The sequence below is a fragment of the Leucopleurus acutus genome (assembly GCF_964270905.1).
Source record: "Leucopleurus acutus genome assembly, chromosome: 16".
NCBI classification, from domain to species: domain Eukaryota; kingdom Metazoa; phylum Chordata; class Mammalia; order Artiodactyla; family Delphinidae; genus Leucopleurus; species Leucopleurus acutus.
In genome coordinates, this window is record NC_139158.1 from 40,919,972 (window position 1) to 40,945,117 (window position 25,146).

The 25,146-nt window shown below is 49.5% G+C and overlaps 1 protein-coding gene across 1 annotated transcript in view; it reads left to right on the plus strand.

Annotated features, from left to right (window-relative positions):
• Positions 1–25,146, plus strand: part of SLC24A3 (solute carrier family 24 member 3) — a gene marked incomplete at both ends in the record, with an annotated part of 455,399 nt that overhangs the window by 269,874 nt on the left and 160,379 nt on the right. The window lies entirely within an intron of this gene.

A 25,146-nucleotide genomic window follows, 5' to 3' on the forward strand; every position in this document is an offset into this window, starting at 1 on the left:
TTCAGGGCCGGAGGGAAGGCCTGGTGGGGGTCTGGGGGGCGGGGTGCAGAGAGGTGCTCTCAGAGGAGTCTCCCCTCCTGTTCACATACCTGGTAGGGGGCCTGTGAGCCCCATGGAGGGCGATCTCCAAATGTACTTTTTAAAAAATGTTTTTATTGAAGTGTAGTTGATTTACAGTGTTTTCGGTGTGCAGCACGGTGATTCAGTTACGTAATATATATGTGTGTGTGTATATCTACGTGGACCTATTCTTTTTCAGATTCTTTTCCATTATCAGTTATTACGAGATATTGAGTATAATTCCCTGTGCTTTACAGTTAGGCCTTGTTGTTTATCTGTTTTATGTATGGAAGTGTGTATCCAAACGTACTGTTTCTAAGAGGCCACGGGTGTGTACACTGGAAGATACCTGGAGTTTTCTTTCCTTGATACCCATGCCCAGGGCGTGGGTTCTGAGGTTGCGCAGAGCATGGGCTCTCTCTGCCGAAACGCCGCCTTCTCGGGGAGGCCTTCCTTTTCCAACCAGCCTTTGTCAACTGCCTGTCTTTCCGCTTACCCGGCTTTACGTTTCTCCACAGCACCGAGCACTCTGTGACATAATATTATAGAGTTATTTGCTTACTGCCCGTCACCCTCACTCACACATCAGCCCCGTGAGAACAGGGACGTAGTTTTGTGCGTGGCTTCCTTCCCAGACCTGTACCTGGCACGTGATGGGGCCAAAGTATTTGTTAAATTCGTGGATTCAATGTAATGGCACGTAGTAGGTGGTCCACCACTGCCCTAGCACTTCATCCACAGGCCCAGTGGCTTGAAGGCCTTTGGTTTTCCTTGTCCCCATTCGGAGAGTTTGGGGAGGGTGCAGGGGTGAAGCTGTCTCGAAGGAGTGGCTGCAGAACCAGAAAGACCCAGGGCAGAGGCTCCACTAGGTCCGTCCCCGTGCTTTCCCATCTCGGCGGCATTCACTCTCCCCCGGAATGCTCTTAATTCCGTTCTGGTTACTTATTGCTGGGAAACAGTCTCCAAATTTAGTGACACCCAAGAACCACTTTCCAGGGGTCAGTAGTTCAGAAAGGGCACAGAGGGGATGCTATACCCCCGGATCCGGGGCCCGGGGTGGGACGATTCGGATGGCTGGTGGTGACGCCGACGGCTGGGGCTGGAGCCATTGCTGCTGGAGGAGCCCTCGGAGAAGGCTCGTCCACTCCCTTGTTTGCTGTCCGTGTCTGCGGTGCCCAGAGGACTAGGTCGGCTGTGACCGCTGACCAGAGCACCTTGGTGTGGCCCCTCCAGCGTGGCTCCACGTGGCAGCTGAGGGTTTGCAGAGGGAGGCTCACGGTGACAAGGAAGAAGCCCTGAATGGCCCGGCCTTAGAAGTCACACACGTCATTTCCAGCGGCCTCTGTTGCAGCCACACAAACACCGTGACTCAGGGGAGGGGACAGAGACCTTACTTTTCCAACCACACCTGACCTGAGTAGGTCAGTGGGCACACCCTGGGCTCTGGAGTCAGACCAGACGTGGGCTGGGGCCCAGTTCTGTGCTCCCTGCTTTGTGCGTGGCTTCCGGTAAGATATTTACCCTCTGGACGCATAAGCTGCCCTCAGCGTGACCCCCTTCCTGGTGAACTTTCCCCACGCACCCCAACCGGCCAATACTCTGCCTGAAAAAAGGGCACGAGGGATCTCCTGTCAGCAAAGACATTCTCTAACAATACCAAACGATAGAGCAGACTCTGCAGCCTCCTGCCCTTCAGCGCAGTTACAGGCACAGAGCAGTTACTGTGGAGGGCAGCTGCCACCCCTGGCACCAGGAGCCTTCCCGGTCACCGGGCTGAGAACGCCCCAGCAGCCTTAGCGCCCTGACGCCTCGGCATCTGAGAGATGAGGCTTCCCCTCTCGGCCCGGGCCCGAACGGCACGAGCTTCCGTCTCCCAAGGCAGTGCGGTTATCTGCTGATGGCGGGGCTCCACCTCCCACCGGGGTCCTGAGGAGGGTGCGTGCGCCTCGTCCTCCGTGAGCCGAGGTCCCCGTAAGGCCTCTGCCCTCCGTGGCAGTGCATCCCAGGCAGGCATGAAGGGTAATTCTCCCCTTTGCTTGAAGGTGCTTTTTTTCCCCACGTGCCTAAAAGAGTGGACATAAGCCTGCAGCTTCACACTTTGTCATCACTGGCTCTGACCGCCATCCTCGGCCCTGGGCCCTGCATCATAGAAACCACAGGGCAGGGAGTCCAGGGGCCAAGGTCAGCGTCCACCCCTTCAAGACCACGCTCCAGGCACCCGGAATTTCAGAATTCTCCACCCAGGCAGCCTGTACCTGTGGCCAAGGCCTGCGCAGGCCTCCTCCCGGACCCACCTCACGGAGAGAGGAGACCCCGGTGGAGAAGCCTGACCTCCTGCCTACGGGGGTCCCCGTGCAGGCAGGTGCAGGACGGGGCCAGGCTCGGGCCAGGAAGGGCCCCTCTTCTCCACCTGTCAGGGTGGGCCTGCTGGTGGCCTCCCCAGGGTCAAGGAGCAAGTCTCGGTCATCCTACCCTTGAGAGTATAAGCCCCCTGGGGGGACCTGAGCATCCCGAGAAACCTTACGCAGCGTCTGACGAGTCGCAGAACAAAAGCTGCTCAGTCCCTGATTGTTCAGCACTGAGACAAACCGTTCTTTTTACCCCTCCACCCACTATGACACCCAACACATTTAAGGCGCTCAGAAATTGTCAGATGAACGTTGTTGGTTGTAAGAAAGGCTGCCAGGGCTAACCTGAGCCGTTTCGGTGGCCAGTGAACAGATAAATGCATGAGTCAGAGCTACGGGAGCTACACACAGGTTCCTGCACTCAGCCTGCTGGAAAGCGTCTCCAAGCCCCTGCAACATGGTGGCACCGGGCTGGACCCTTCTAAAAGCCCGGACACAGCTCACCCTGCAGGAGCCCGCTGTCCTGTAGGCAGGCCCACCTCTGGACCGCTCCCACGGTGTGTGAGCGTGGCCATGGTCCCCCCAGTGCCGTGGGAATGCAGTGAAGGCTCCATCCAGTGCTGAAGGGCAGCTGAGTGGGTTTGAAAAGTGGGCAGGTGTTTTCTAAAGGAGAAGGGGGAAGGGATTCCAGGCAGAAACCAGAAACCCGTGATCGAAGATGTAGGCCCTCGAGTCCAGGGGTTCTGGAGTGAGCGGAAACTAAGGTGGGAGGGTGGGAGGTACCAAGAGGTGACTCGCTGCTGGCTTGGAAGTGCGGAGAAGCAGCCCCCAGTTGCCATCCCTCCTCGCCTGGGGAATTGGATCAGGCATGGCCAGAGGTGACCCAGAGCAGTCTGCTCCCCAGCCAGGCGACAGAGGTCCAGGAAGTCCAGTGAGGAAGGCTCAGGGCCATTTGGGTAGGGGTCCCAGAATCCAGGTTCCTGAGGAACACCTCTCAGGACATCATAAATGGGATGTGGGGACTCATCTGGCCTCCTCCAGTGAGGGGAGGGAAGCCCTCTGTGGGAGGGTCCCAGAGCTGTGTCCTGTCACCCCAGGCCGCCCCAGGGAGAGGGCCCCAGGAACCGACTGGCAGTGATTTGGGGTCTCCACCAGCGTGCCTGAGCCTTTCAGAGTATAACCCCAAACCTGATTAAACTTTACATTTGCACCTAAACTCACACACCCCTTTCCACACAGACCCGGCGAGTTTGCTTTTCACGGGAGGCTTTTCGCGTAGCTGCTGTGCTCAGCCGGGTGCTGGCCTCTGGTCACAGGTGGTTCCGAGGACTCCCCGAAACCATCCTTCGATCTTACTTGTCAAAAAAGCTTACCTCTCTTTTTCTTTTCTTTCACACAAATACGTCCCTCTTTTGTGTGAGCTTTGTGGAAATCACGTAGCCATTTCTGGTTAAAACTTCCCCACACTGTGACTTCAACTTTCCCTTGGCTTTTTCTGGTTTTGTGGCTGTCAGAAATGCTCAGGCCTGAGACTGCACTAGAAAAAGAGTCCTTCCGACTTTCTTTCCATATGGGTTCCTTCCTACAGTGCAAATCCGTCGTCTGTGTAACCCTATCAACAATGACTATCCCCGAGGAAACACACTTGTCTGAGAACTTGCTTTACAGTCAGCCTGTTCTAACGTTGAGATGCTGAAAGCAGTGTTCCTGGTCTGTGAGGAGATGTGCACCCTAGAAACTCATGGGCCCTGCCCCAGATGGACAAGCAAGGCTGGAAATAACTCTGTGGAATCATGCTTTGTTGGTGATTTATAAATACCTTGTGACGTTTTGCTGCACATCCTGCGTGTAGACAGCTGCATCTCTGCGATTGTGAGCCGGGCTCCACATTTTCTCTTCCAGTGAAGAAGCTTTAAGTCATCAATGTTTGAGATTCTTTCTCAAGACTGGTCTGTCTTGAATAAATCAGCCTCCACAGCAGAAGTAAATGCCCCCTGTGTACCTTGTTAGCTTTCGAAGGGATTCTGCCTAAGTTTTGAGCCTTCTTTTTGCATTTTTAGTGTGATTCCTCTCTTTCGGCGGGCAGAGATTTCTACATGCTTGGGTGTGAGGTGGTAAGGTATCGCACTCCTGGAAATGAACGTGGAGGCCTTACAAACGCAAATTCTGCTAAGTGAGTCTGGAAGATGGGCTGCTAGCTGGTCCAGTGACTCAGACCCACCCATGGACCAGCCCAGGAAAGAAACATCAACGAGAATGTTTCTGACATCCATCCTTATATTCTAAAACCTAGACACTGTGTGCCCACGGAAGAAACTTCTTCCTCCGAGGAGCCTTTAGGGTCACATCAGGCTTCCCAGGGTGGCCAAAGGGATGCTCAGGCCACCAGGAGGTCCCTGACCGTCTTCCTTCAGCCAGCTCTGTCCGGTGGGGGGACTCCCTTGTCCATATGTCCATCCTCACTGCATCCCAGTGTCCAGTGCCCATTAGCGGCTCCCACGTGAGGAGAGGAGGTGGGCTCCCAACAGCGTGGGTGTTAGAGAAGCACAGGCAGGAGCCGTGTGCTGGGCCATCGTGCGAGGGCTCCCGCCCGGGGAGGTGCTCCAGGAGCAGCAACGGGGACCGTTCATGTCAGTCCCTGCAGCATCCCCATAGGATGGTGTCCAGGGCTGGATCCCCAAGGTTGCTGGTCTCCCCAAGCCCCCAGCTCCTGTCCACATTTCTCTCCTCCTTCTCTGCCCCGGAAGTTTTTAATCTGGTCTAGGAATTGGGGAAACTCACTCTGTGAGCCTGCATCCAGATTCTCCCTTATTCCCAGATCAGCTTTTTGAACTCAAGAACTTGCTTATTTCTGTCTCGTGATTCCATGAAGACCTCCTGTCTCCCCAGAGCTGCAGAGGAAAACAACTGGCCCTGGAGGAAGGCCCCTGCGACAGAGGTGGTGAAATGTGATTGGAATTCGAGGGTGAGGCTGTTCAGATATCGGCCTCCCTCTGCAATTGTGGTTTCTCTAGGTCCAGTCTGTATTTCCTTGATGTCGCGGCATTGCCTGCCTAGCCCAAGCAGAGTGCCTGCGTGCCCTGGCTCTCTCTGTCCTGCCCCCTCTAGGCCATCTCTGCCCCCGAGCTGCCCCCGGCTCCCCCTGGTGTCCTCTGCCTCTGCTCTGCTTGCTTACTTCCCGCCCCACCCGCACTGTTCACTGTTCCTTAATTCACAACCCCCAGAAGCCTCATGTTTTTTCTGCCAGACCATGGGTCACCCGCCGACCTGACACTTGGTCAGGTCTTCATCAGTCAGGGAGACTGAAGCACAGGAGGGTGGGCGGATTCTGAAGGGGGACTCTTGGCTTTGCAGCCTGCACCCTAACTCCAACCTAACCCCCCACCCAGAGCAAGGTGAAGGCTACTTTGGATGTGCTCCCTGGGAACCCGGGGGAGAGCCCCATCTCGGGTGGGAAGGACTCCCTTCTTCTCCCTGACTCCTCCGAGCTCCAGTCCCCTTTCAGTCCTGCGGGAGGGGGCTCTCTGGAAGGGGCCTCACTCCGTGGATATCATTTCCTTGTGGGCTGGGCTGCTTCCAGTTATCTGTTTAATTATAATATCTGGAAAATAGTTTCCCTGGATCCACTCCCTTCCCTGGGGCCTAGATTGCTTTTGTTAAGAGCCAAAGAATAAACTAATTGATGCCCTAGCCAGTTCTCAGGGGATGGAGGGGCCGGGGTACCAGCAGGAGGTGGAGGGGGCCCTTCCTGCCCCCCCCCACCTCGTGCCGACTTGGAGAGGCAGCTTTGCATGTCAAAGCGCCAGCTCAGCCCCAGGGGTTATTTTTAGCTCTCCAAGGCCATGCTTTTGCTTTTTTGGGCCTGAGACTCAACTTTACTTGCATAGACCAGCGCTATCTAGTAGCACTTTCTGTGCTGATGGAGGTGTTCTCTCTCTGCTCCTTCCAATACGGGGGCTGCTGGCCACCTGTGGCTACTGAGCATTTGAAGTGTGGTTAGTCTGACTGAGAGGTTAGTCTGATTTTAAATTTTATTATAATTAATATAGGTTTAAATAGCCACAAGTGGAAGGGGCTCCCCTAGAAAGCCTAGAGATGAATTCTAATTCAGCATCATCCCTCCCTTTGCTTATGTTGTCAACTCAAAATCACAAAGCAGAGGTGGCCGGGAATAAAAGGTCACCAGGAAAGAGGCGCTGCTCCTTTACCCCAGCCTCTGATGGATTTAGTAGCTCCAACAAACGGGATGCAGAGAAGGCACTGCCAGGCCACCAGGATGGGATGTTTGATGAGAGAGTAGGACACCGAGATTAGGAGTGAGAAAGTTTGTATATCACCAACATGCTGGGGGCTTTGGAACAAGTTACAGAACTTCTCCTGGCCTCAATTTCCACATCTGTAAAGTGGGAGTACATAGTAGATACTCAGGAAATGTTAGGTTCTTTAGTCTTCACCTTCTCCCCACCCCACATCCCTCTAAGGGCAGCTCACCTGTGCTTAACCCATCACAAAGGACCAGAGACAGACCCACTGGGAGACAGCCCCGTCTTGCAGGGCACCAGGATAGGGGGTGTCCCAGAGACCTCTGTGTAACTGGCATTTCCGCCCAGGGCTCTGGGAGAGGGGCTGCCTCAGGGGTTTTAACATTTAAGGGGACCCACAGGATCTGGTCAGCAAGGCCCTGGCACAAGCTCACTGGTGAGGTAGACGTGTTTAGTTAAGGGATTTCACCCTGGAAGAGAAAAATGATTAGAGGAGCTTGTGGAATTTCCTGTTTACTCTTGGAAAAGTGCTGAGCATGTCCTTAATTTGTCAGTGTCAACTCAAAGCTAAAACTGGTGTCCAGAGAGGCTTAGTACGAAGAGGGTAACTTATGTTCCGATAGATCTTAAGTTACTCGCTCCTCTCCTTGCATGAGACCCAGTTCAGACAACCCAGGGCTGACCATTAGGCACCATGGGCTGCACACACCTTGGCTGGTGGTTGATTCTCCAGGACCCGGAGCTGGATATAAAGCCTGGAGGTTAAGAGCACGCACTTTGAGTGAAGCCCACCTGAGGCTCAGTCCTGGCTTTTCTACCGATGAGCCGCGTCGCCATGACAAAGCTGCCTTACCTTGCCACGCCTCCGTTTCCCCGTTGGTCCCTGGAGGTAAATGCAGGGCCCATCTCATCTGGCTGCTTTCAGGAATCATGGAGACAGGCGTGCAAAGCTCGTGGCGGAGCGTCTGGCGCTGCCTGGATTATGCCCCACCTGTACCCGCTTACTATTTACAGCTGGTGTGTGCCTGCCTGACCCCCGTCATCCAGCCCCCGTGACTCTGGGCTTTTTCTGGTCCCCAGAGCCCATTCTACCAGAATGCAGGGCAGCACAGATGTGCCAGGAAGTCACCAGCCCCCAAAAGTAGCCCTCAGACAGAGAGGGGTTGGTGAATAAGTAAATACCTCGGTTCCCTTGTGCCTCGGATGTGCTCACGGAAACGCCACCCTGTCTCCCGCAGTTGTCCAAGCAGGGATAAGCTCTAGGTGCCCATCCAGCATCTTGCTGGATAACACACCTTGACGAGCTGCCCGTTCTTCCCCAACTCAGTTTCCTGCTCTTCTCCGGGGGGCTCTTCCTGAGATTCCCCCCTCCCAGTTAAAAGACTTGCACTGGAATCCTGGAATCCAGTTCTGCTTCTGAGGCAAAGGCTGAAGAGATATCACCTACCATTATTATTATGCACATCCGTTCCCTCTCTAAAACCCATGAGGCTACAGGAGATGCAGAATTCTGAGACTCCAGCCCCTTCTGGACAGGCACACACTAAGGTGCGACACGAGTTGATCTACTGTGTCTTTGGTTCACGTCCTGAACGCAGCGCAAGAGAGAAAGAAGCTTTGGGGGGAATGAGCTTTGGAGCAGACAGTGTCACATTGGATCTCATGAGGAGCCCCAAATGGTGATGGGAGAGAGCATGCACATTGCTTAGATACCAAACGTTTACCCATGGGGACTGGACACCCGCAGCCTGCTGTATGCTTCTCTTCACCTTATTTATCTAATTTATCACTTGGTCCACCCTTCCCCACTCTAATTATTTTATTTTCCTTTATTTTCTTACATACAAAACAAACCTAATTTCTGTGTTCCTCTGAGATGACATTGCCAACAGTCACAGTCTGTGAATAATAGTACTATACTGACTACAATTTTGTAGTATTTTTTCCTCTGTAAAGTGTAAGTTCAAAAGCTAAACACACAATGAGACACTGATACTTAGCCTAAAGAACTAGTCTTTAGCAAACATTGACCAAATCAATCTGGAAAAAATAGCCCGTTACATGCTCTAATTTATCAGAAAACACTCCATGTATTTTTCTTTTTGAATTTTATTTATTTTTTTATACAGCAGGTTCTTATTAGTCATCCATTTTATATATATTAGTGTATACATGTCAATCTCAATCTCCCAATTCATCACACCACCACCCCACCCCCCCCCCGCCAATTTTCCCCCTTGGTGTTCATACGTTTGTCCTCTACATGTGTCTCTATTTCTGCCCTGTGAATTGGTTCATCTGTACCATTTTTCTAGGTTCCACATAAATGTGTTAATATACGATATTTATTTTTCTCTTTCTGACTTACTTCACTCTGTATGGTAGTCTCTAGATCCATCCACGTCTCTACAAATGACCCAATTTCCTTCCTTTTATGGCTGAGTAATATTCCATTGTATATATGTACCACATCTTCTTTATTCGTTCATCTGTCGATGGACATTTAGGTTGCTTCCATGACCTGGCTATTGTAAATAGTGCTGCAGTGAACACTGGGGTGCATGTGTCTTTCTGAATTATGGTTTTCTCAGGGTATATGCCCAGTAGTGGGATTGCTGGATCATACGGTAATTCTATTTTTAGTTTTTTAAGGAACCTCCATACTGTTCTCCATAGTGGCTGTATCAATTTACATTCCCACCAACAATGCAAGAGGGTTCCCTTTTTCTCCACACCCTCTCCAGCATTTGTTGTTTGTAGATTTTCTGATGATGCCCATTCTAACCGGTGTGAGGTGATACCTCATTGTAGTTTTGATTTGCATTTCTCTAATAATTAGTGATGTTGAGCAGCTTTTCATGAGCTTCCTGGCCATCTGTATGTCTTTGGAGAAAAGTCTATTTAGGTCTTCTGCCCATTTTTGGATTGGGTTCTTTGTTTCTTTAATATTGAGCTGCATGAGCTGTTTATATATTTTGGAGATTAAACCTTTGTCCGTTGATTCGTTTGCAAATATTTTCTCCCATTCTGAGGGTTGTCTTTTCGTCTTGTTTATGGTTTCCTTTGCTGTGCAAAAGCTTTGAAGCTTCATTAGGTCCCATTTGTTTATTTTTGTTTTTATTTCCATTTCTCTTGGAGGTGGGTCAGAAAGGATCTTGCTGTGATTTATGTCAAAGAGTGTTCTTCCTATGTTTTCCTCTGAGAGTTTTATAGTGTCCAGTCTTACATTTAGGTCTCTAATCCATTTTGAGTTTATTTTTATGTATGGTGTTAGGGAGTGTTCTAATTTCATTCTTTTACATGTAGCTGTCCAGTGTTCCCAGCACCACTTATTGAAGAGACTGTCTTTTCTCCATTGTATATCCTTGCCTCCTTTGTCATATATTAGTTGACCATAGGTGCATGGGTTTATCTCTGAGCTTTCTATCCAGTTCCATTGATCTATATTTCTATTTCCGTGCCAGTACCATATTGTCTTGATTACTGTAGCTTTGTAGTATAGCCTGAAGTCAGGGAGTCTGATTCCTCCAGCTCCGTTTTTTTCCCTCAAGACTGATTTGGCTATTTGGGGTCTTTTGTGTCTCCATACAAACATTAAGAATTTTTGTTCTAGTTTGGTAAAAAATGCCATTGGTACTTTGATAGCGATTGCATTGAATCTGTAGACTGCTTTGGGTAGTATAGTCATTTTCAAATATTGATTCTTCCAATGCAAGAACATGGTATATCTCTCCATCTGTTTATGTCATCTTTAATTTCTTTCATCAGTGTCTTACAGTTTTCTGCATACAGGTCTTTAGTCTCCCTAGGTAGGTTTATTCCTAGGTGTTTTATGCTTTTTGTTGCAGTGGTAAATGGGAGTGTTTCCTTAATTTCTGTTTCAGATTTTTCTCCATTAGTGTATAGGAATGCAAGAGATTTCTGTGCATTAATTTTGTATCCTGCAACTTTACCAGATTCATTGATTAGCTCTAGTAGTTTTCTGGTGACATCTTTAGGATTCTCTATGTATAGTATCATGTCATCTGCAAACAGTGACAGTTTTATTTCTTCTTTTCCAGTTTGTGTTTTTTATTTCTTTTTCTTCTCTGATTGCCGTGGCTAGGACTTCCAAAACTATGTTGAATAATAGTGGTGAGAGTGGACATCCTTGTCTTGTTCCTGATCTTAGAGGAAACACTTTCAGTTTTCACCATTGAGAATGATGTTTGCTGTGGGTTTGTCATATATGGCCTTTATTATGTTGAGGTAGGTTCCCTCTATGCCCACTTTCTGGAGAGTTTTTATCATAAATGGTGTTGAATTTTGTCAAAAGCTTTTTCTGCATCTATTGAGATGATCATATGGTTTTTCTTCTTCAGTTTGTTAATATGGTGTATCACATTGATTGATTTGCATATATTGAAGAATCCTTGCATCCCTGGGATAGATCCCACTTGATCATGGTGTATGATCCTTTTAATGTGTTGTTGGATTCTGTTTGCTCGTATTTTGTTGAGGATTTTTGCATCTATATTCATGAGTAATATTGGTTTGTAATTTTCTTCTTTTTGTAGTATCTCCGTCTGGTTTTGGTATCAGGGTGATGCTGGCCTCGTAGAATGCGTTTGGGAGTGTTCCTTCCTCTGCAGTTTTTTGGAAGAGTTTGAGAAAGATGGGTGTTAGCTGCTCTCTAAATGTTTGATAGAATTCACCTGTGAAGCCATCTGGTCCTGGACTTTTGTTTGTTGGAAGGTTTTTAATCACAGTTTCAATTTCATTACTTGTGATTGGTCTGTTCATATTTTCTGTTTCTTCATGGTTCAGTCTTGGAAGGTTATACCTTTCTAAAAATTTGTCCATTTCTTCCAGGTTGTCCATTTTATTGGCATAGAGTTGCTTGTAGTAGTCTCTTAGGATGCTTTGTATTTCTGCGGTGTCTGTTGTAACTTCTCCTTTTTCATTTCTGATTTTATTGATTTGAGTCCTCTCCCTCTTTTTCTTGATAAGTCTGGCTAATGGTTTATCAATTTTGTTTATCTTCTCAAAGAACCAGCTTTTAGTTTTATTGATTTTTGCTGTTGTTTTCTTTGTTTCTATTTCATTTATTTCTGCTCTGATCTTTATGATTACTTTCCTTCTGCTAACTTTGGGTTTTGTTTGTTCTTCTTTCTCTAGTTCCTTTAGGTGTAAGCTTAGATTGTTTATTTGAGATTTTTCTTGTTTCTTGAGGTAGGCTTGTATTGCTATAAACTTCCCTCTTAGAACTGCTTTTGCTGCGTCCTATAGGTTTTGGATCGTCATGTTTTCATTGTCATTTGTTTCTAGGTATTTTTTGATTTCCTCTTTGACTTCTTCATTGATCTCTTGGTTACTTAGTAACACATTGTTTAGCCTCCATGTGTTTGTGTTTTTACGTTTTTTTCCCCTGTAATTGATTTCTAATCTCATAGCGTTGTGGTCAGAAAAGATGCTTGATATGGTTTCAATTTTCTTAAATTTACTGAGGCTTGATTTGTTACCCAAGATGTGATCTATCCTGGAGAATGTTCCATGAGCGCTTGAGAAGAATGTGTAATCTGCTGTTTTTGGATGGAATGTCCTATAAATATCAATTAAATCTATCTGGTCTCTTGTGTCATTTAAAGCTTGTGTTTCCGTATTAATTTTCTGTTTGGTTGATCTGTCCGTTGGTGTAAGTGAGTTGTTAAAGTCCCCCACTATTATTGTGTTACGGTTGATTTCCTTTTTTATAGCTGTTAGCAGTTGCCTTATATATTGAGATGCTCCTGTATAGGGTGAATATATATTTATAATTGTTATATATTCTTCTTGGATTGATCCCTTGATCATTATGTAGTGTTCGTCCTTGTCTCTTGTAACACTCTATTTTAAAGTCTATTTTATCTGATATGAGTATTGCTACTCCAGCTTTCTTTTGATTTCCATTTGCATGGAATATCTTTTTCCATTGCCTCACTCTCAGTCTATATGTGTCCCTAGGTCTGAAGTGGGTCTCTTGTAGATAGCATATATATGGGTCTTGTTTTTGTATCCATTCAGCAAGCCTGTGTCTTTTGGTTGGAGCATTTAATCCATTCATGTTTAAGGTAATTATCGATATGTATGTTCCTATTACCATTTTCTTAATTGTTATGGGTTTGTTTTTATAGGTCCTTTTCTTCTCTTGTGTTTCCCACTTAGAGAAGTTCCTTTAGCATTTGTTGTAGAGCTGGTTTAGTGGTGCTGAATTCTCTTACCTTTTACTTGTCTGTAAAGCTTTCTCTCACCTTCTACTTGTCTGTAAAGCTTTTGATTTCTCCATCGAATCTGAATGAGATCCTTGCCGGGTAGAGTAATCTTGGTTGTAGGTTCTTCCCTTTCATCACTTTAAATATATCCTGCCACTCCCTTCTGGCTTGTAGAGTTTCTGCTGAGAAATCAGCTGTTAACCTTAGGGGAATTCCCTTGTATGTTATTGTTGTTTTTCCCTTGTTGCTTTCAGTAATTTTTCTTTGTCTTTGATTTTTGTCAATTTGATTACTATGTGTCTCGGCATGTTTCTCCTTGGGTTTATCCTGCCTGGGACTCTCTGCGCTTCCTGGACTTGGGTGGCTATTTCCTTTCCCATGTTAGGGAAGTTTTCAACTATAATCTCTTCAAATATTTTCTCAGGTCCTTTCTCTCTCTCTTCTCCTTCTGGGACCCCTATAATGTGAATGTTGTTGCGTCTAATGTTGTCCCAGAGGTCTCTTAGGCTGTCTTCATTTCTTTTCATTCTTTTTTCTTTATTCTATTCCGCAGCAGTGAATTCCACCATTCTGTCTTCCAGGTCACTTATCCGTTCTTCTGCTTCAGTTATTCTGCTATTGATTCCTTCTAGTGTATTTCTCATTTCAGTTATTGTATTGTTCATGTCTGTTTGTTCTTTAATTCTTCTAGGTGTTTGTTCTTTAATTCTTCCACGTCTTTGTTAAACATTTCTTGCATCTTCTTGATCTTTGCCTCCATTCTTTTTCCAAGATCCTGGATCATCTTCACTATCATTATTCTGAATTCTTTTTCTTGAAGGTTTCCTATCTCCACTTCATTTAGTTGTTTTTCTGGGGTTTTATCTTGTTCCTTCATCTGGTACATAGCTCTCTGCCTTTTCATCTTGTCTGTCTTTCTGTGATTGTGGTTTTTGTTCCACAGCCTGCAGGATTGTATTTCTTCCTGCTTCAGAAAACACTCCCTGTATTTTAAATGTTGGTTCTCAGTGGTTTTGCTCTTTGTCAAGTTTCATGACGATTTCCCTCTATCATCCTGCCCCTGGTGTAACATGGAGATTCCAGATAGGGGGTTCATGTTTAATCAAAAACCTGACCTTAAAGTCCAGAAGCTTCTGCACCCCAGGGACCCAGATCTGCAGCCAGTTCTGAGGACCGTTCCCTCCTTGCAGATCTTCACCAGAAGAGCTCCAATGGCCCAGACATGTGTCTCAGGCGGGGGCCCCCCAGAAGCCAACCCTGAGACAAGGTCCAGGGAAGCACTTCACTGAAGGATGACCCCACCCTGGGGCATGAGGCAGAGAAGGAAAGCAGCCAGTGGAGGGTATGTGCTACAGCCAGTTACCCTGTGGCAGGCGCTGGAACTTATCCCTCAGGGACTGGCAGCTGATGGAGAGCACGGGCCTCCGATGACGACCCAAACTGAGGCGAGAGGGAGCCGCGGTATTTATCCCCCGCCTCCTGTCAGGCACGGGCTGGGGGCTGCACTTCGGGGGGAGACGACTGCTCTGAAGCCCTCAGCCAATAGATGGATGTTGTCGGGATGGAGTTCCAGGAGCGTGGGTAACGATGATGATGGCGGACACTCCCTGTCTGCCGAGACCAGTGCCAGCCATGCCACCCCAGATGGGAGCCAACTGGCACCTGTGCCCACACCTTGAACTCACCCTCAAGATCTTCTCCCCAGCCCCACCCGGCTGGGAACTCCTGAGGCTGGAGACTGTCCTGCAGCTTTGCACAGTCTCTCTGAACCAACGGAGGTGTGTGGGTGGAGTGGAAAAATGATGTTATCACTCATCCAGTGAACGGAGAGAAATCTGCATGCAGCTCCCCAGTCCCAGCACCCGCCACGTCCCCTCAGGTGTGCTGTGTCATCCCTCCTACCCCGCCCCAACCACTTTCCTTTCTGTTCAGCCCACACATTTCCTTTCCTTCTGGCATAGCAAGGCTCTTGTCTCGTCTAGTCCGGGCTTTTGTTTCCTTTGGTGCGTCTCCTCTGGCGCTGTGTCTGACTTTGGACTTGACAAATTCTATTAGTCCTCCTGTCTCTCAGGATTCGTGAGAAGGTCGAGAGTGTAAACCACATGCTGCCTGTGTGGTCTTTAATGCTCGGGGCCTCAGCGTCCGCATCTGCTAGCCGCACCCTCATAGGAGTTCCGCTGTGGGTTAAGATAAGGCGTGTGATGTGCTTGGTCCAGGGCCAAGCACGGAACATTAACCATCATTTTCATTGTTCTTCCCTGGATCCATCTACGGTCACCTCTTGCCTGGACAGTCACCATCACAATGATCTTCCAGCCTCCTTCAGGCCCCTCCCTTCCAGTTAGAATTAAGCACCATAAGCATCAGATTGACATGTCGAATGCGATGTCCAGGTCCTGCTTTGCTCAGGACTGTCCCGCCAGCAGCGTCCCCATGGCCAGAGGGCCAGCTTGGCTGGGGCAGGGTTGGGTCACCGTCCGAGGGCCTGAGTTCAATGCCAGCTTCATGGCTCTTTAGTACGTTGCCTCGGGCAAGTTACTTCGCTTCCCTTAGTTTTCAGTAACACGAGGATAATGACAGTGTCTGCATCAGAGAGCCCTCTGTGTGGGGCGGTGAAAGAAATCCATCCTCCCAAGCGCTTGGATCACAGGCTGGTGCTAGAAAGGGCTGGGTAATTGTTAGTCATTTTTCTTATTCTTATTTCAGAGTGTCCCCACCATCCACGTGCCAGCCATTTGTCTTTTTTTCCCTTCTTCTCTGCACTCATATATCAGTCTCACAAAATCAGATTCTTCCTCACCCGCCAAGGAATGCCAGGGCCTTCCTGCCCCCAGTTCCTGGCCAGGCCGCTGTCACCTTTGGTCTCCTTGGAATCCTCCTCTGAGCTCCAGCTGGATGCCGTCCCTTCCTTGCAACTTTCTCTTACTTCCCATAAGGAAAAGTGGGACTTTTCACTGGCTCAGATCTGCCCCTGCTCTGAATCCCCGCTTTCTTTGTTTGTCTCCCAAGGACTGTCACGCAGGCCGCCCTCTTACAGTGCGTCTTATCCCCGTCCCCGGATGAGTGTGAGCGACCGGGGGCCACGCTGCCTTGACGGCACCTTGCACGCAGGGACAGCTTATCCAAGGCGTGGGGTGTGCACGAGTGAATGAGTGACGTGTGCTTAATATCTTGGCTACTGAGTGTAGGGTCTGCCCACTAGGCTGGTGGGTAGGAGTAAAGCAATGAAAATAATATGATGCTTCTTAAGGCTGGGCGATCCATCAATCCTGAGTATAATGAGATGACCTTTTGGGAATGGACTTTATTGAGAGATGTGTCCTGAGTTAAATGCTCAAGATACCGCAGAGTACAAGGCAGGAGAGAGTAGATTAAAGCAAAAACACCGATGCCACCTACCCCAGTTACATGCCTTGCCTCTCTCCACGATGTCAGTGGCGCCAGGTAGCTTGGGCTTTGCAGAGATCCAGGAACAGCAGAGACTGTCCCCTGCAGAGCTGTGTCTGTTTCCCAACTTCACAATGAGTCAGCGTCCTTTCTGAACATTTGTACCAAGATGTAGCATCTAAACAAACATGTCATTGATGACAATCACAGTGTTCTCTTACGCTATTAAGTTAAATTCTTTCCCTGAAGTGTTGGCCTCTATCTACCGAGCTATTATTTCAGCAACCAAAGCCAGTGCCTGCGTATGAAAACCACCCAAATGTGTTATCAGTTAAGGAATGGGCAGAGGTGGGATTTGGGATGTCACGGAAGGAGCCAGGCCTGTGTGTCTCAGACACCAGGACTCCACTCCCCTCCCTTTCCCTGAGATCCAGAGAGTGTCTCACCCTCTTCAGAGGCTCCTGAAGATCTTCCGGAACTGTTCCCATTGCTAGTGCTCTCTTGTCCTCACACTTTAAGGAACCTCAAGGGCCCCCAGAGATAACTTGCCCTTTCAATAAGCACCCCCTCTTTCGTTGGGGAATTTGGGACCCGTTCCCAAGGAGCTGGCTTAGAGGCTATTTGGAATAAACTGTCAGTCATCGACCTTCCCACTCACTGTCAGCCGGGGACCAAGATGGCGCCCACCTACCCAACTCCTAAACCAATGTGTGTGTCCTCGGCTCCTGGGACACCTGTGATGCTTTCTCTGAGAGTCTTGTTTCCTAAGGCGCGCTTCACCTTTCTCCCAAGGATACTAGCAGCTGTTTAAAGATAGATTTCTTGATGCAATGCTCTTTCACCTGGAAATCACAAAGCGAGAATGCGAGTTAGGTCCAGCCGTGGCCTCATCCTTGGGCCTGTGGCTGGGATGCTCTTTGTGGATCCCTGCGATGTACCCTCAGAATACTGAGGACTTCCTGCTCCATGCCCGGGAGTGGACTCCAAAGGTAATCATGGAATCTGTCTTGTGAGCTATTTCATTAGCGCTCCGTACAAGGGTAGAAGCCTGAGGATACATTTTTTTCGCCTCTTGAACTTGTGAGAGCTGTCTTTTCCTCAGCGCTGTGGACTGCAGGGCTGAAGGCAGACGTGTGTGTTGGGCAGTTAGCAGAATGCTTTTCAGCATCTGAAGCTGTGATGGGCTCAGCAGTCTTGGCTCGTGCTGGGTCCTCTCATCCTCTCCTGGACACAGGCCCGGCTTCATTTGACTTCATTGCTTTCCTGTTTTACAGAGTTGGCTTGAGGCAAAACCCATTACTCTCCTCTGCAGAGGGCGGGTCCCAGAGGGTAATTTTATCCCCAGGCTCATGTGCACATACAGCACATCTGAATGCACACGTGACACACACAGATGCTTATCTATGGATACCATAACCCTCTTTTAAAAGACAATAGGAAAGAAATTTTAACATCTTAGGCAGGATTACTTAAAGTGGGATTCTGGATAAATAAAGGGGTGTGTGTATGTCTGTCTGTTTTTAATCTCTCCCTTGGCAACTCAGAACTCCATTGAAGAGGGAGTGTAGGTTGACATGGAATCGGAATACAGTTTGAAATGGAGCTGTGAGTTTTTAAAAGACAGCAACCTTTCATTCTCCCCTGCAAACCCACTTGCCCCTTGGCTTGGCCATCTCAGAAATCATTGCCGACGTCCATTGAGTGGCTCAGGTTGGAATCTTAGGAATCAGGTTTGGTGTCTTTCCTTCCCACCCCGCCCATCAGCAAGTCCCGGCCATTCCGTCTCTAACCTGTGGCTCTATCCCAGTCTCCTGTCTATCTTTGCTGGCATGGCCATCATCATCCCTCCCCTGGACCAGCATGCCCCGCTCATGTCCATGTTCCACGTTACGGTCCAGGCAGTGCTTTAAAGACATACGTGGGGATCGGGCTGCATGTTCTGGGTCTGCCCACCTCTCCAAATTCATGTCTCCCCACCTGCCCACCACACTTCTGCCCCACAGACCTTCCTCATGTTCCTTAAACATTTCAAGCTCGTTCCACCTTGGGTACCTGGGTGCACCCCTTCCTTCGATTCCACGTTGACCATCTCTCCTACCATCTTGTGCATTTTTTACACAATCCTCGTTTCTCACGTGCGAACACTCCCTAACCACCCGCCGCCTGAAAGTTTTGCTCCACTCTTTGCTGGCAAAAGAACCAGATTTTTCTATACCAAAAATGGCAAAAAGTGGATCCTCTTGTCTCCCTTCCTATAGTAAATAGACAAGTCAGTTCAGAGAGGAATCTGTCCAAACTAGAAAGAACTCAGTATGACTAACGAGATGATTTACTGTGTCATCCCTAATAAAATTAGCTGGCCCTTGTTTTAAAAAACAAAACAAAACAAAAAACTGTTAGGAAGGAGAAAGCTCTTTTGTGAGTGTGTCTGTCTCTACGTGATGTAGTGACGGTGTTGGCATGGAGACGCAGCATGGGAAGGGAAGGAGATGTCCTGCACTGTAAGATGCGGCAGAAGCTAGAGTGTTTCCCGGTGTGATATTTCTAATAACGAGGTGCAAAGAAGTAGCAGTTGCTGGGCTTCAACAGGAGAGCGGTGCTGCTTTGAATGTCTTCAAACCAGCTGAGTAGTCTCTGTTAGTCTGAGTAGTCGAGGGTCTCTCTCTATTTTTCTTTGGGGTAAATGGGTGATGGTACCGTTCACCAAAGGAGAGAGAGTGTGGCTGGGTGAGGATGTCAGTATCTTAAGCTTGTCGATTTCCATGACGGCTCAGTGCTAGTGGGTCATTCTGTCCCAGAGCTACCACTGTCCAGCTCTATGACCTTGAGTAGGTCACTTGCCCTTCTCAGATCTTGGCCTCTTCACATTTTTTTTTTCTTTCTTTTTTGCGGTACGCGGGCCTCTCACTGTTGTGGCCTCTCCCGTTGCGCAGCACAGGCTCTGGACGCGCAGACTCAGCGGCCGTGGCTCACGGGCCCAGCCGCTTCGCAGCATATGGGATCTTCCCGGACCAGGGCACGAACCCACGTCCCCTGCATGGGCAGGCAGACTCTCAACCACTGCGCCACCAGGGAAGCCCCTCTTCACCTTTAAATGAGAAAAATGTTCTCAAGGTTCAGTCCAACTCCAAGATCCACAATTGGTGCAGAAAACGGTGAAAGGGCTCACGAGTGACTTCAAGCGTCCATCCCTGGTCAGTCGCAGCACTGTCTGATTCCCTGGGACTCAGCCCCTTCCGAGGAGCCTGGGCTGCCTGGAAACACAAAGAAGCATTGATATTATTGTCCAAGTGACACTCGCCAGGCGGTGGCTGGGAGCTGCAGCACGGGGGTATAGCCAGGCACTCTTGGAGGCTCTGCACCTTCTTGTCACAAGAGAACAGGCTCATCTCCATGGCCCTGGCGTTATATCAAGTCACGTGACCAGTGTGGGCAGAGCAAAGGCCCACAGCTGCTTCATATAAGGAGCAGGACTTCTGTAGAGAAACAAGAGCCACTGCTCCCCAAATAATATTCATGGCTAGAGGCAAGATGCTAGACAACTCCAGAATCAGTTTGCCGGTGGTCCGGATACTGCAGTCCGTTACCTGTGCACGAGCCCAAGGCGTCAGGGTGGGAGCTGGACGGAAAGGTCCCCCGATAAGGCTCAGCTGAAGCTCTGCCACCAGGGTAACGGGCCACTAATGCCCCCGCGTCATTTTTCAGCCATCAGTGGACCTGGCAGTGGTCCAGGTGCATCAGAGAATTTCCCAGAAGCTCAGAAAAACAATCAACCAAGTAGGTACGAACTTCTTCTCTCCCATTAAGATGCTGACAAGGGAGAGGGGGAGAGAGCACTGCGGTACTTGTGAATATACAATGCACAAACACGGCGTCCAGCTGGTCTGCTCCAGGCTGTGAAGGGAAGGGGGAGGGGGAATGGCATTGGCTGGTGATCTACCACATGGGGAGGAGCATGCGGAGTCTTCCTCACACCTCCTCCCTTAATCCTCCCATTTTATACATGAGTAAACTGAGGTTTGGCAGAGTAAATGGTCCAAGGGAGCAAATTGCTGACATCGTGTTTAGACCAATGTTGCGTAAATGTCTCGGGTTGAATCAAAGAAATAGTTATGGAGACGTTTGTAAGTGAGCGATGCAGGACGGGGATGTGGTCCTCACCTCCCAGGGGTCGGACATCTTGTAAGACGTGAACTGAGAAACATCACACGGTAATGGAAGGTGAGATGCTCTGAGAGCACTGTGTGCACATCAGCTTCTCCCGTGAGCTGTTCTCGTTTCTGTTTTGGTGATGGGTCAAGGCTCTGAGAGGATCAGTGACATAATACCTAGGATGTAGGGATTATTTCCCCATTTCACAGGTGAGGAAACTGAGGCGCTGAGAAGTTAGGCAACTTGCCCAGGGCATAGAGCCCAGGAGTGACAGCTGGGGTTGGACCCAGGTGCACGGCTCCGGAGCAGAGGCGGTGGGGAGAGAGGCCCCCTTCCATGGCTGTGACCTAAATGATGATTTTGGAAGGGACTCCAGCCATGGTCAGTGAGCACGTCGTTTGCTCAGTTTTCAAAGCCTTTATTCTGGTCACAGCTCTAGAAACCTCCCAGTTCCTATAAGATGACAGCGGACCCGGGGGTTCTGGGGTAGCCCCGGGGACTGTGGCCATGCTGCCAGGGCAGTGTCGCCAGCCTGGAGTCCAGCGCCAGGGCAGGCTGGGCATTCTGGGATGGGCTTCACATCCCTCTGTGTCCAGACCCCTGAGTGCCTGCAGTCTGCCCACGTTACCCCCCATCCACACCCCAAGGAGAGGGGCCATCAGGTCAGACCCTGGTTACAGCTCCAGCCGGGGCCCTGCCCTGCCCTTTGCTCTTACCCGAGCGGCCAGGCCGTGTGAAAGAGCAGGAGCCCAGGGCACGGGGTTTGCAGGGCTCAGCCGACTCTATCTGTGACCCTCGTGTGTCTGAGATTCCGGAAGCCTTTGAAGAGCACTCGTGATAATTACAGAATTCCCACATATATTGATGAGAAACAGCTACATAAATAGCACAGCTTGGTATTTACAAAGTGCCGGTTTTCTGTAAATAGAGGATTTTGGCGACCTCTGCCAGGCAGCGCGTCCACCTCCCGGAGGCAGCACTTGTCTTGTTTCAGCTCTTTCCAGAGGCCACTTCACATCACCTCTTGGTGGCCAGTCCTGTGATCTCAGCAGGTACATGGAAGCCTCCACGTGGTTGGGAGCCAAGAGCTGAGGTCCGCCCCTCATCTATTCTGTAGCGTGGGGATGCCTGGTTGCCATCTGAGGGGTGTTGCGACCACCCTGCCACCATCTCTGCATAGACACCTGACCCCCTTACAAGCACTCGGGCTTCTCAGCGGATCTGTGGTCTACAGGCTGGGAATCAAGACTCCTTTATTGATCTGGAACAGCATTTTCCAAACTGTTTTCTCAGGACACTGCAGAAAGAAAGATATCCATAGGTGTTGTGTGGACAATAGGATTCTTTAGTCAAGTGTTCACGAAATGCTAAGTGATTGTCTGATTATTTTCTAAATGCAGGGTTTCTCACAAACTTTTAATGTGCTAATTTGGACCATGACTCTCCATATGGAAAGTATAATAGCAGGGTTTTCAGAACTGACCACAGAACTCTCCTTTTCACAGAGTATTTTACAGGAGTTTGCTAACATCCTACTTTGAGTAACAATGACTAACCACCCTCAGGGATCATTAATGATCTCAGCACTAAAGGAATGATGTTGTATCAGTCAGCTTCAGCTGTGTAACAAAGGACCCTCCATTTTAGTAGCTTACACCAAGAACACCTTATTTAGCTATGGTTCTGTGGGTCAACAGTGTGGGCAGGGCTCCACCAGGTGGTTCTTCCGGTCTGGGCTGGACTTCCTCATGTGTCTGTCATCAGTTGTCGGCAGCCAGGCAGCTTGGCTTTGGGCAGATGACGGGCTGTCAGCTGGGGCCACCTGTTGTGTCATCCTCCAACGAGCTAGCCTGGGTTTAGTCACATGGCAGCTGGACAGGGTCCCAAGAGATCAGTCAGTAGCTGCCCTCGGCTCCCCACTGGCATGGTGTCACCTCTGTTGCATCCTGTTGGTAAAGGCAGTTCACAAAGCAGCTCCCGTGGATCTAAAGCCAATGAGAAATGAGCATGAGAAAATGAAGACGTCCAAATTTCTAGGCAGGAGGGTCTTTGGGGGAGGTGATTTGGTTGGGAGAACAGGGCTGGGGTTCCGGTTGAAGCTGTATGTGCGGAACAAAGAAACAGAGTTTTGGAACTAGATGACATGTTTGTTTGGGGTGTCGGGAGCAGGAGGGCCTGCTGATGGAGATTACACAAGACTAAAACCACCCTAGAATCCACTTTTCCGTGCCCCCACTGGAGGTGAGTCTGCACTTCTCCCTCCCAATAAAATGGGATTCTCAGGCAGCAAAGTCCAGCAATCAGAGATGACCAGGAATGCTCCTTCAGTCACTCCAGGACAAAGTTCAGTTCTTTTCATCATTGCAGCAAGAGGACTGGGGGGACAGGCCCAGAGGAGCTTCCAGAGCATCTCTGGAAGGGGGAGGTTAACCTGGGCCGCACGACTCTGAGGAGAGATAGTGGGAGGAGGTGGAGGATGCCTGGGTTGGATGCGTCAGAAACTGGGTACTGCTGGTGATTGGATTTCTCCGTGGTGTCTGTCCAGGAAGCAGGAGAGTGTGAGCAGGGATGCTGGTGTCACAGGATGGAGGCACCAGCAGTTGCCCCACAGGCAGGATGGGGGTCTTTTGGGACTTGGGATTTGTCTTTGTCTGCATCCTGTTAGATACGTTGCTCAGGATCTGTAGGCCAGCGTGGAAATGACAGAAGTCTGTTGGGAACACTGGGCTTTGGTCACCTGTGGGCAGATCTTTACATCGTCATAGGCCAGGATGGAAATTGGTCTGTTAGAGACTTGACCATGTGCCAGCCTCAGCCAGCTGCCATCCACGGCCCTGGGCTTCTTCAGTCATGGTGGAGGCATGGCAGCATCAAGAGTGAACCCCCAAATGGGGAAAATAGTTGAGCCGGCAGGTGGCAGCCTTGGCCCTCTGCTGGTCCGTCCCATTGCCTACAGGAAACACGACATAGATGGACACTGCCCAGAGGACCCCTTGGTTTGTCAGCCTTGAAAGGAGCACGTGCGTTGGAAGAGTGACTCTTGGAATATCCCAGGACAAACCACTTGACTGTCAACAGGAATACCAGCGTGCGGCTACCTGTCCCTGCTCACCTCATAGGCCTCCAGGGGAGTTTGTAGAAAATCATTCAGGGAGCACTTCGAGAGGCCACCACTAGCACGTGTAGAGTCTCTGGACGCATGACAAAACGGCGCCCCTTCCCGGGCAGAGCAGCCCAAACAGGGTGTAGAACTAAGCCACTGGGTAGAGGCTGGGAGCTCCCTCCCCTCAGCTGAAAGGCTTGTGCAGTGCACACACTGCACGGCTGTTCCCAGTGGTCTCTGCAGTCTTCGGAAGAAAGTTTTCTCTTCGTCATCTGTAGCAGCGTGAAAGCATGGTCATTGCTCTGCCTAGTTCAGTATTTTACTTGAGATCACTGTTCGCTCAAGCGCATAGCACTTAATAAAGAAGGTTCTTTACTTTGGATCAGTCAACCAACAAATACACAGTTGATCTCATTATTCACAGATTCTGCATTTGCAGATTGGCCTACTTGCTAAAATTTATCTGTAGCCCCCAAATCAATATTTGTGCGCACACATTCTCAGCTTAGGTCGAGCGAGGCAACACTCGGCCTCCTGCCTGGGCTCTGATACTGTCAACGAGCATCCTACTCACAGCCCACTTGGTGCCACACTTTCCTCATTTCTGTGCTTTTGGGGAGTGATTTTGCTGTTCCCCGTTGCCTCCAAGCACAGTGCTGAAGAGCTGTCTAGGCTTCCTGCGCATGAAGGCTGGGATGTGCCTGACGGAGAAAATACACGTTAGAGGAGCTCCATTCAGGCACGAGTGACAGTGCTGTCGGCCACGAGTTCAGTGCCAATGACTCAACAGTATATGTTAAATAAGGTGTTTTTAAAGAGAAACACAGATAAAACAAGGTTCTGGGTTGATCCTTTGATGAAAACATTGTGACTCAAGGCCCACAGGGACCTGGTCCTGTATTTCCTCTTGGAGGAAGGGGTTGGTCCTCGCTCTTTGGTGTTTGTGGCAACTTGGTGGACCGTGACTACTGTGAACAGGAGGCTGGGTGGTGTCAGCACGGTCCCCTTGTACCCACAGCGGAGCAGCGTGGTGGACCACACATCTCACCACAGCGGGATCCCTGATTGCAGGACGCGCCTCATGTCAGCGGCAAGGTGGGGGCAGGACCGCACGGTATTAGGCGGGTGGGCAGCAGCAGACCTGTGTTGGGATTCTATCTCCCCCGAGGAACGGGGCGAGACCGTGTACCTGTTACGTGGCCTTCCTGAGCTGAGTATTCCCTCCTCGAAGACAAGAAGATAATATAAGCGTGAGGATTAGATGGAAGATGTATATAAAACACTGCCCGGTGCTGGACTTCCCCAGGTCCTCAGTGAGTGTTGGCTGTTAAGAGAGAGATGACCCTGGCTTTTCTCAGGAGGAGCCAGAGAGCAGGGGCGGATCAGAAGAGGACCAGCTGAGACCATCCTTTTCTTTCCAGCACTTTGGATTTCCCGAAAGGCAGAGATGTCTGTGTTCATGTGCTAATACCAGGACCCCTTCAAGAGCCACATATTAATGCATTGGGGACTATCTGTGTTCATGTCCCTCTACATCAATGCAACGTTGAGAGATAATGGTCTTTTCATTTGCATTGCTGTTACTGAGTCCAGCTCGTATGCAC